Here is an 11,759-nt window from a genome sequence, read left to right as displayed (position 1 = left end):
TTTGAACAATGACAGCCATCTGTCAGAAAGCAGGAGGTGGCTCCTCATTAACACACCGCTCACCTGCCCTGAGCTACAACTCTTTTATAATAATATCTATCATTCACCTCCAAGGTGTTGCTTCTTTCTCTGGCTACATGAAATAACAGACACTATTTTTTCCCCCCTCGCCGGTACATTTTCTTGGAGATACTCAAACATCATTGCTTTACAAAAAAGAAAAAAAGAAAGAAAGAGAAAAGAAAAGAAAAAAAATCCTAAACTAGCAAAAACCAGAGAGACCAAATGACTTCTAACTAATTTTTTAAGACCTTCAAGTGTTCAGATTAAAATAAAAGCAAATTGAGTCTTTTAACACAGTAACATACCACAGTTACAAACTGGCTTCTTTCTTCCAAGTAACAGGTCAACCCTGATTGTTGCCAATCTGATTTCACCACGACAGTCCCAGCAGGTTACCTTACACTGTCTTTATATTGCCATATGCTTTTTAAAATTACTGTTTTGCTCTGACAGTTTTCATTCCACATGCAGATGTTAAGCCAGAATAATAGATTAAGCAAATAACTCTTTCATAAAATGCTGCTTATCAACGCACAGTTTTGTTACTAGATGCACGTATGCATGGAGGTCAGACACAGGGCTCATGACTAAAAACAGGCAGACCTGGTTATGCCATTACCTATGCCTAGGAAGAGGCTCACACAAATTTCCATCACAAATGGAAATGGGCATTCACTCCCCGAAAATCTGACCACAAGACATCATTAAAGGGAAGGTAATACACAGTTGCATTCAATATTAAACACTGGACCAAAAAGCTGCAAGGGACCTACAGACATATTTCTTGCTCCCCTGCCTTTGATTCTAGTGCTTTAGTTACTGCACACTCTTTAAAATCTCCTCAAACTAAAAAATTAGCATCTATGTGGCCTTTCATTAAAGAAAGTCCCCATGGTATTTGATATAAACACAGTGGGTGCTATTATTTTACCCAAAGGTCCTACCCAGCTTTCAGCTCCACATAATCTCCTGCTACTTTTCAGCAGCTCCCCCTGGCCCCTCAGCCCATGATCTTCTCCCCCTTATCCCTGTACCTGCCCTGCTGTTGATTTTGTGCAGTTTATATGAAGAGAAATTTACACAGGGCAGGAGCCCCAACAGGCATTATCTGTGTATTATCTGTGGTGGATGCTGTAGCACCTCTTCCAAACCTAGGAATGGTATGAGGCAGTTCCTGAAGTGACACTGAACCCCACTGTGGTCAAGGGGCAGTTCAAGTTTCTCAGGCTTATTAAACTACTACTAATCACATAAAGTACAGCAATGCCTGAGCACCAGCCAATATGAGAAGTCTTGTTGCTGGGAAGAAGCTGGCTGGGGTTGACTCTGCCTCATGAAAATCTTGCAGTGAAAACAGTAATGAGAAACAAAGCGATGGCGGGAACTTCCAAGCACAGCAAGCAACACATTTGCTGCCAACATTACATGAGAGCCACAATGTCCTGCTGCAGGATGTGCTCATAAAAGGGAGATCAACCCCCAGCTGTTTGGGGTCTCCTGTACCAAACCCAGGTGTGGACAAAGCACCTTCCTCACACAAGCCAGCCACCAGTGAACAGAGCAAGAAGTAAAAGGCAGCAGCTGTTTAGCAGTCGTTAGTAACAGGTAGTGCTTCCTCCACGTGTTTCTGGAGGAGCTCTGCAATATGGCAGCTGGAGAGGAGGGGGTAATCACTGACTTCGAGTGCCCCAAGAACACAGAGCCAAACCCCATCACAATGATGTCTGTCTGCTCAAATGGACTGGAAATTTAGCAGAGATACAGAAGCGCTGGTATTTCTGGCCCCCTTTCCACTCCTGCAGAAAGGACAACATCTCACAGGCTGTCTGAGCTGCTTCCAGTTGGGCATTACGAGCACATGCTAAAATCAAGGGAAAGATAGCACTAAAAATGCTTTCAGTACCTAAAATAAGATATTAATTTCAAATTTGGGAGTCCAGATCATTTTTATTTCCCACTTTCATGTTAGCAGTCATACAGTGTAATTTTACTAAAAGGTTCAGTTTCATATTTTAATTTTGGCAATAAATCAAGGCAGCATTTTCTGCATTATGGTATTTATTAGCATTAGATACAGCAAAAAAAACCAACACAAAAAGCCAACCCAAAACTTATGAAAAAGAATGTAACAAAACAGACAAAAACCCCACAAGCAACCAAACAAAAAAAACCCCAAACACAACCACATGTTAGAAACACTAGAATCACAGTTTTTCTGTCTAAACTCTGTTTGTTTAGGCAATTACAGTGCCTGCTACTTACCCATAATGTTCTCCTTTTAGTTAGAGTGCTCTGCGGATGATTTGATGCTGATGATGTCTAGTTTTCTGGGGGGAGAGATGAGAAAGGAAATGCTACTCCCGAACTCTGACCTCCATGGATAGCTTTCTGGGGGAATGCACTCCACTAATTGTCTTCTTTTTGAGCTGCAGTGGATGTAATTGCATATATAAGGCCTGTGTTTTGCTTGCATTACTCTTTTACAGTACAGGACCATGTCCACAATGGTGCATTAAAGTAATAATAATGAAAATAGTATCCATCAAGTAATTTCAATGCTGTTACCAGCCTGGGATGGAGCTATCCTGCAAATCCTGGGTGGTTACACCCGGGCTCCATCCACCCCCATACCATTAGCCCTCTGCTCTGGACAGCAGGGCAAGCAGCACCCACCTTGCAATTCCCAGGCTGGCAGCTTTCTTTCCATCTAAAAGAGTATTTGGCAGTGTACTTAGTCCTCCCTCCTCTGCTACAAGCACACATGCATTTTGGGGTGTGCACATCTTCAGCACAGCTGGAGCAGGAACTGTCAGGGAGAAGCTCATGAGCCCTCAGCTTCACCCTTCTCTGAGGGAGAAAATATTATCATGTTACAGGTGAACAATCAGACACATTTAAGCAATTCACCAAGCACTAGCATGTGAATTAGTTTAAAACTAATGAAGGTGGCCATGCTGTTATTGAATCTTCCTCTCACTCTGCAGATGTGCCTGCAAACCCTCCAAGGCTGGCTGTTTGTGCAGAAGGGCCCCAGGGCACATACTGGGGCTGACTTCTTCCCTCAGAGTTTTTTCCTCCAAATAATGCCTTTTCCCCAGGGGAAAAAACAAAACCAAAACCAAACAAACAAAAAAATCCCCACCCAATATCAATATCTGCAATAAAAAAATCCAGCTTCATTTTATTCTTCTTTTTACCCTTATTTCCTCCTTCTCTTGAACAGGGTTACTGTTAACACTAGTTCCAGGCTAAAGTGACATGTCTCATATTTCGTTGGGATTTTTTTCCCTCAGTGGAAAACCCTAGAAATAAAATATTCATAACAGATCATCCACCTATTTTTCCAATATTTTATTCTTCACTAAAGTTTTTTCTGCACTTGAACAAGAAATTTGTATTAAAAATCTTGGTTTTTCTTATGAATTTTGTCTAAGAGCATAAGTTAATTTCAGCACAAGTGTGCACGTATTTTTGTACTGAGCATCTCTTTTATATTACATATATAGATGTCTAGTCTCCCTCTATGTATAAAAATAATACAACAGTACATCTCCCTCTCTTGTTCTTTGTGTTTATAGACATATATATACATATGTATGCATGTTTATATGCATATCTATATGTGTGTGTGTGCTCCCCTGTGTGTATATATGTGTATATATATATATATATGGATAATACATACATAATTGCCCGGGCTTTACAAACGGATGCCAGCAAGCGAATACCTGTCTATTGCTCTGTCAAATGTGACTCGCTGGGAAAGCTATTGGGTTTATAGAAGAGACAAACATTTCAGGCACGCCATTCTGGGGTAATGAAGCATGGCAACAAAATATACCTGTGCAACATTTGATAAAGATGAGCTGACACACCAGTCCAAATAGGTTCTTTTGTGTGTCTGCACGTGTCTACCATCATTGCTTTCATCTTAAAACAGGAAGGTAGCAATAGCAGCAGCAGCTGGCAGGAACCACAAGAGGAAGAGCAGCTCACACAATTAAACGTCGTTTACCTCTGGCCTTTATTTCACTCCACTCTCCCCCTAATTTATTATGTGTTTTCTCCATCTCTATGCAAAAAACACGGGCTCAATTTTTCTTTCTTTCTCCTGCTATCTGGCTCTTTTTACAGAGGGACTAAACAAGACAATAGGCAAAATCCCATGGCATTTAGCTTTGGATCTTAACTTGAAATGCTTCTTAGTGGGGTTTTTATGGCCTTTATTGTTCTTTGATTAATGTAAAGTAAAATTAAACCCTACAGTTACACATTAGAACATCAACTCGAGAGAAGGCAAAACTGCACTGTGTACCTCGCTTTACAGAAAACATCTTTTGTTGTGTTTAATCTTCAGAGCAAAAAAAGGGAAAAGCCTCACCTGCTGTGGGGGGAAGGGAAGGGAAGGGAAGGGAAGGGAAGGGAAGGGAAGGGAAGGGAAGGGAAGGGAAGGGAAGGAAGGAAGGGAAGGGAAGGAAAGGGAAGGAAAGGAAAGGAAAGGAAAGGAAAGGAAAGGAAAGGAAAGGAAAGGAAAGGAAAGGAAAGGAAAGGAAAGGAAAGGAAAGGAAAGGAAAGGAAGGGAAGGGAAAGAGGAAGGGAAGGGAAGGGAAGGGAAGGGAAGGGAAGGGAAGGGAAGGGAAGGGAAGGGAAGGGAAGGGAAGGGAAGGGAAGGGAAGGGAAGGGAAGGGAGTCATAGACTTCATTTGTGGTTCCAAGCACTGCAAGTGACCCAAGTTACAGCACTCTCCTCGTTAGGGGCTGGGCAATAGCCCTAATTTAGGCACAGCTTCCATTAAACTCAACAGGTATTGTCATGGTCTATGGGGCCAAACAGAGAGGTCTCTCAGGCTCTGCCTGACTGCCAAAGATCTTGCTCTCAAGAGGGGTGGTATCTAGACATAACCAAAGTTAATGGTGGTTTTTACATGGTTCTGCACCAGTTTTTACCAATGAGAGATGGTTGCATAAATCTCTCTTCCAGAGTAAATTTAAAACTAGATTTTCATTGCATAGAGATGTTATACATATGTGTATGCTTGCAAGTATTTGTATTGGACTCAAATGAAAATTTAATTACTTATAGTATTCTGGCTAACATCTTCTACTGAACAGACTGAGGTCTTTCTTCTACATATATTGTATATGGCACATATGTGGTTTCATTCCTTTTTCTTTTCTCTTTGTTTTAATAAATATGCCCTGCTCTCATCTCTTCTCCTTGCACAAAATCTCCTTGGTATGTGTGATTTTTCACTTTGCCAGCTGCTAAATTCATTTCTGCTCCATGTTTCCAGTGGTTCTTTTCTTCTTCTTTTTCCGCAGATGTTTCTGGGCAGAATGCATAACAGTCCAGCTGAAGTAAAACGTTCAGCATTATGGTTTTTGAGTGGGGTTGGAATAGGGGAGTAAGAAAGAACAAGTTTGGCCTCTCGTAATATCTATACTGAAACAACACAGGACTGAAATGGACCTTTTTTTCCCCCAGCTAGTAAAACTCCTGCTAAATCTTAAAGAGGCCTCACAGGTTTGGCATTGCATTTCCTCAGAGCAGCAGTATTTTCATTATTTACTACTAGTCAATGTGGCTGATTATAAATGCCTCTTAACATGCTTATTCTTTTCAATTTTAATCAGTAGTCAGAGCATGGGAACTTCAATTTCAACCTCTGTTGTCTCCCACCTTGCACCCATTTCATGAAATCTATTGTATCTGTAGCCAAGTTCACAAGTTAAATGGCACATATGTGGCCTTTCTGTTCATTTTATCTGACACTAAGACAATTCAATTGATGCTCAGCACAAAAAAAAATCCCCAAAATTACAGAGCATCTCTGCCAAGGGTAAGAATAGGTCAAGAGCCAAAGGAATTTAAGCAAACTGTCTTTTATACACAGGAAGCAGTTAACATATGGAATAAAAGAACAAGGATTGCAATTGATGAAACATTTGGGAGAAACTTAGATAAACAATCATAAAAAAGATTTAGACAAGTGCTTGGAGTAGCCAAAAAAATAAATAAAACTGGTATAGAGTGTGCAAGTCACTTCATCGTCCTTCCATTCTGAAATAGCTGAAATAAAATAGCAATGAGCAGATAAACTGCAAAATATCATTATGATTTAGTAGCCATTTCTTTCCATCAGAGCTACTGTTTTAATTTTCATTCTTCCAAATTACAAAGTAACAATAAAATATCCTTTTCGATTTATGGCAATGAGACCCTTTTAATTGAATTTCAGAAATGAGTTGATTTGACTGATGGGTAGGTAATGGGAATATACTCTTTACAGTTGGAAATGCATTTCCAGGGGAAGGATCTGAAAAAGCACAACAAAATAGATATTTATAAGCAGGGTTTTGGATGGCTTACATACGCACACAAAAATATATATGTTGACCTTGAGGCACAACAAACAATATTTTTGTTTAATCCTAAAAGCCTCTACCTATGAAAAAAGTTCATGAGCACTTCGACCATTTATTTTAGTAACAGCCAAATGTACAAACACTATGACCTCATTATAACTCTTACTTTTTCTCACTGTACAGAGACATGGGATTGACCATGTTTTTTTTCCCTGAATGTTAAGCCAAATCTGGAAATATTGGCGACTTACAGGCCATCTCACTTTGCCCGAGAGTTAATGTGGAGTAGCCTCCATCAGCCATCACTTTTTGCATTGCAATGGCAAAATTCCAGCTGACTTTAATGGAGCCAGAATTTCACCCCAGGTGCACTATTACAATTGACTAGGGTCTGATAGATTGATTCCTGAGATGCTCTGGATTCCAGATGTGGAACTCGTAAAATTGTAGAGTGTGGTGTGTGCAAAGCTTTTTTGTTTTTTGCCTTTTGTTCCCCCCATTAAATAAATAATAATAAAACACAGTCCTTGCAAGCAGAGCAATGGAGAATATATGCTTTTTTCTCCTCTGTCTTCCAAGAAATATGTCCATCTTCTTTCTCTACTACTTATGATTTCACACTTATACAGCAAGGAGAAAAAACAAAACAACTACCAAAAAATAACCAGCCAGTGAGCTGCAGCTGGTTTAATGTATATGTAGAGCTGAGTCCATGTGTGCCTGCTGAAATTTTATCAGCAACACCTACAATAGAAAGTCTAATCAGAAGCCAACTGTGTTAACAGAGACTGAAAAATAACCTAAAAGCCAGGCATTGTAAGAGGAATAGAGCAAAAGCAGCCTTCATTTGCGGGAGGACTTGGTGTGATAAATATAGGGAGAGGAAAGGAAGAGAGTTCTCCCACTCTAAAAGAAAACCCTCAGAGACCTGGAAACCACATGATGCCATCAGCAGGGCAGGTGTTTCCTGTTCTGGGCCTTGCCTTGGGGGAGGGAGGATGGCTGCCCTTCTGTAACTAGGTATTTGTGCTGGCTCTTCCAGTTCTCCTTTCTTTTCTCTTTTGCCCTTATAAATGTTCAAGGTAAGTCCATCTACATCCATCTGCATGTCTACAGGAATCTAGGGGTTTCCAGGGAGAGGAAAAAAAAATCTCTATTCCCAGCAGCCAAGTAACAGTGGGACAGTTTCCACTCAGTAATGACATAATAACAAAATATGAGCCTTTTTTTCATGCTACACTCAGTAGTAGCAGAGAGAAATAGCCCTCATGCCTCGCAAGACAGAGATGGGGAGACAGGGGCCACAGAAAAGCAGGAAAGAGGAAGATGTGGAGTCAGTAGAGTGATCCTTCTGCTGCCTTCAGCTTCCCAGGGGTTGGGAAGCTGAGGTAGAACACAAGTGACAGAGGTGAGGTAGGGAAATGATATTCGGTGCTCCAGTGAGGGCTGGTCTTGTCGGGTTTTCTCCCAGCTTGGTGGAGCACATAAGTGTGGCACCTAAGTTAAAAGAAAAAGAGATGAGAGGAACATGGTCCATGTGTATGAGCAGTGGGAAACATGCTATATAAGACAACTTTCAAATATTTCCTTGCAAGAATGTGTAATGTGTTACCAGAAGCAGAGGACTGCAAGAAAAACAAGCAAGGCCACCAAAAAGAAGAAACATACAAAAGGGTATGTTGATCTTGGGGTAATGCTACTCAGAGTTTAGAACCTGCCCCTACTCGAGTCACTGTGTGCAAAGCAGCAAAAGCAGACTGCACATCACCAGGTGAAATCCCAGAAATTGGTAAATGGTGTGTTAGATGTGATTGAAAGACAGAATGACAAAGAAGGAAGAGGTTTCATGAAGTTACATGGAGCAGAGATTAAAATCACTGTACTGCATTAAAAACCCCAACATACCCAGTATATACGCTATTGAGGAATGCCAAAAATAACTGTCCCTTTTTGTGGGCAATACAGTGGTGTTTTAAAACTCTCTGTAGCCACTGTATTAAAAGACATGTCTGATCTTGTATTTCTCAACAAATATCCCTGTTTACAATTCCTACTGTATACACAAAAATATTTTGTGTGAATCTGTGTTTGTGCAGAATTATCAGATGCATCCGCCCATGGAAGGACAAACATGGACAAGGTCAAAAGAAAATATTCTTTAGAATAGCCTCTAAGCAGGCAGAGGAATTAGGCCTGATTTATGAATGTATTTCCACAATTCACTTGAAAATTTGTAATGTCTGTGCAGCCTGGCAAGAAAAAAAGGTGAGGGTAATGTGAAGGAATGCTTCTATTCCACTTTATTGTAAAATTATCCCATGTTACCTGCTCTAATCCCCTGAAAACAAATTAAATCCTCACTAAGCTGACTTTAAATCAATAGTTTCATTTAAGAATAGTGTGACTTAATAAAAATAAAAAACTAACTGGTCCAGCCAATTTAAGAGGGAAATAAATCATTGCCCAAGGAAAAAAGCAGATTTGACTTGTATATGGGCCACAGTTTTGTTGAGGGGCTAACCTGCTGTCTAAATTAACTTGGGGTATATTACAAATCTCATCAACCTCATTCAGAAATCTGCTCCACTGTACTAGGGAAGAAGATTGCCAAAAAAAAAACCAAAACCTCAAACCAAAAAAAAAAACCAAAAAACAAAAACAACCCTAAAAAACAACCCAACTGGAGATGCTATGAAATGAAACAATATTTCTGAGAACACTTAGTAAATCATATAAGAAAACATGCCTTCGATTGCCCTGAAACATCACCTCACACTCCAGCATCTCCCTTGTCTAACTTGTTTGGAGAGAATGTTTGTGAAGTAAAAAGGATGCCATATTTGCAGCTAGGGCAAGAGCAAAACATTAGAAATGGGAGAGAAAGGAGCAGAGCAATGAAAAGAAAGGCAAGCTGCCAGCTGTTTAATTCATTCATACGGCAAAACTAGTTAAAATAATAACTGAATAAATTATTTGTAAATCTATAGATTGAATTATCCATGCAATCTTTGCAGCTTGGTGAAGATATTACTTCAATGTTATTAAGTGTGGACATATTTATCACTAATTTACCTTTTAAATGTTATAAAACTTGCATAATAAAAGTCTTAAAGGTTCAGAAGACCAGAATATAAACAGGGGCCACAATGAAGCAGCTTACTCAAATCAGTGCAAGTTATGCATTTCAAGCCACTGACAGCAGGAGAATTTAATAATCCTGACTCCAGTTGACTTATTCTAAGCATTCCCGGATGAATACCTTTCTCTGTCACCACATTTCCAGGCAAGCTTTTGAAAAGTATCTTTTAAATAACCTATGTAAGGGCACCCCACAAGTTGGCAACAAAGGACAGGACTGGCTTGTCCAGAAGCTCAGGAAATGCTTTAACTATGCACCTGCCTTGTAGCCCACTGTGATAATCTGTAGGAGCTGACAAGGTTTCTGGATTTGCCTTAAATACTTTGGATTCGAGGAAGGGATTGCGGTGAATCTGTGAGCTTACAGACCTGGCTTAGAAGAAAGGATTTCTCATGCAGTATTCTTTTACATTTATCTGATTCCCCCAACACAATCAAAAAAGATGTAACGTCTTCCTGTCTTTTTTGTTACAACATTCATGGACCAGTGGGAATAAACACTTATGATTCTAGTGATGAGAACAGTAAGTCATGGGATGAATGGGGAAGAAAAATTAGAGGCACATGAAGGAACGGAGGACAGGGTGTAGATTTTAGCCTCAGTGTTCTCTATGCTGCACCAACAGCACAAGCTTGCCTGCATTGGCAGGTCCAGCATAAAACTACCTCGTAGAAATGTTTCAGCAGACGGAAATGAACAGTAAAATCTTCAAGTTTATAAAAGTGGGAAAGCTGTTCTTCTTTGCTTAGTTTTATTCTTAACACAAACATTACCATAAAAATTAATTATATTAAAAAAAAATACAGATGCTCAAGAGTGCCTAGATTTTAAAGAGATGGACTTGGAGGGCTCCAGAGGAAATGGAGTATATTGCAGAACAAAACACTCCAAACTGCTGTGAACCTGCCTGACAGAATACTATATGACTGTGTTTAACAGGTAGTTTGGAGTTGCAGTTATCCATATTTGTATTCCCCAGTAAGTGCTCCTAGGCTCTGCTATCCCACTGTGATTTTGAGATATGGGGTCTTAAGGGGAGCTGGATCAAGTAGTGTCTCACAAGATCATCTGCACTGGGCCTTTTTTTCTCTTGGTTATAATTTTTCTTATCCTTTCTTGATTCTGAGCCTTCCTTTTTATTTGTTATAGGGATAACCATCTGTGTTAGAGCTAGAATGAAGGATCATTGAACATGTTACGTTTGTATTTGATGGACTCCTTCTTGCTAGATAAAAATACAGTACGTGGCTGTACACAGTATCAGACTAAAAATACAGAAATTAATTTCCTTTCTGGCTCTAAATTATGTAATGAGCTTTAGGATGAGCTTCATATTCCTGAATATTTATGGCTGAGTGGGAAGGCCTTCACTATCCTGTAAACTTCTAATTTCTTTTATTTCCAAATTCCTTAGAAATGAATGGTTTCCTTCATGCTAGACAGAATTCTCCAGGAATCTGTGAGGAGAATATCAAAAGCTGCCCAAATCATTGGGCCATTTAGTGCCTACAAATTTGTATCTTCAAAGCATACTTTCCATTTGGACTTCTCTTTTTTTTTCTTAAATTCAGCATCTCCCAGACCCAATTAGGACTCTCAAAAACCAACAATACCAAAAATCAGTGGTGTTTTGAGGTGTTTTTTTAATTTTTCCCCAAGCCATAGGTCAAGACATTTCTGTTTGCAAAGCCTTTCTGTTTTATTGGTCCTCCTCCTGTTTTGAAGCTGAATATTCAGCAAATATTCAGTGTCTATTTTGCATTTGCAAGGTACCTTCAAATCAACTGTTTCTTGTAGTAACTCACAACTTAAATGTGCAAACTCAAGCCTGTTAAAGAGAGAAATGTGAGGAATACAAATCAGGTCAGAATCATACTGACAAAATGATAACACTCAGAAAGTACTTGTAAGGTTGTGCAAAAGGTCCACACCTTGAAGCTGAATTTTGAATACTTGCCCTTTAAATTCTATTATAAGTTTAAGGCAAACCTCCAGGTTTCTTGACATTCAGTTTTGACAAGTGAATAAATTACTAAGTGAATATAATTCATTGGTTTAACAGAAAGGGAGAATAAGTTAGCATGTAAAGACAATAGTAAGTGATACATTACAGACATCATCATTGGGGTGCTATACATGGTGTTGTCCTGGGGCAAAAAATTATTTATATATTTTTACATAGTACAGAGAC

General features: G+C 39.5%; 1 long non-coding RNA gene across 1 annotated transcript; it reads right to left on the bottom strand.

The window, feature by feature from the left end:
- Positions 1-812: 812 nt before the first annotated feature.
- LOC146441792 (uncharacterized) lies at positions 813-2,904 on the bottom strand. The gene is made up of 3 exons (XR_014849526.1): positions 2,737-2,904; positions 2,326-2,390; positions 813-1,924 (listed from the first exon to the last, which is right to left on the bottom strand). It is a non-coding gene; the product is annotated as an uncharacterized LOC146441792 (long non-coding RNA).
- Positions 2,905-11,759: the final 8,855 nt, after the last annotated feature.

Source organism: Lichenostomus cassidix, chromosome 2, assembly GCF_008360975.1.
Source record: "Lichenostomus cassidix isolate B80296 chromosome 2, HeHo_3.0, whole genome shotgun sequence".
Classification (NCBI taxonomy): domain Eukaryota; kingdom Metazoa; phylum Chordata; class Aves; order Passeriformes; family Meliphagidae; genus Lichenostomus; species Lichenostomus cassidix.
Note: the sequence above shows the minus strand (reverse complement) of the source record. Positions and strands in the feature narration are given on the sequence as shown.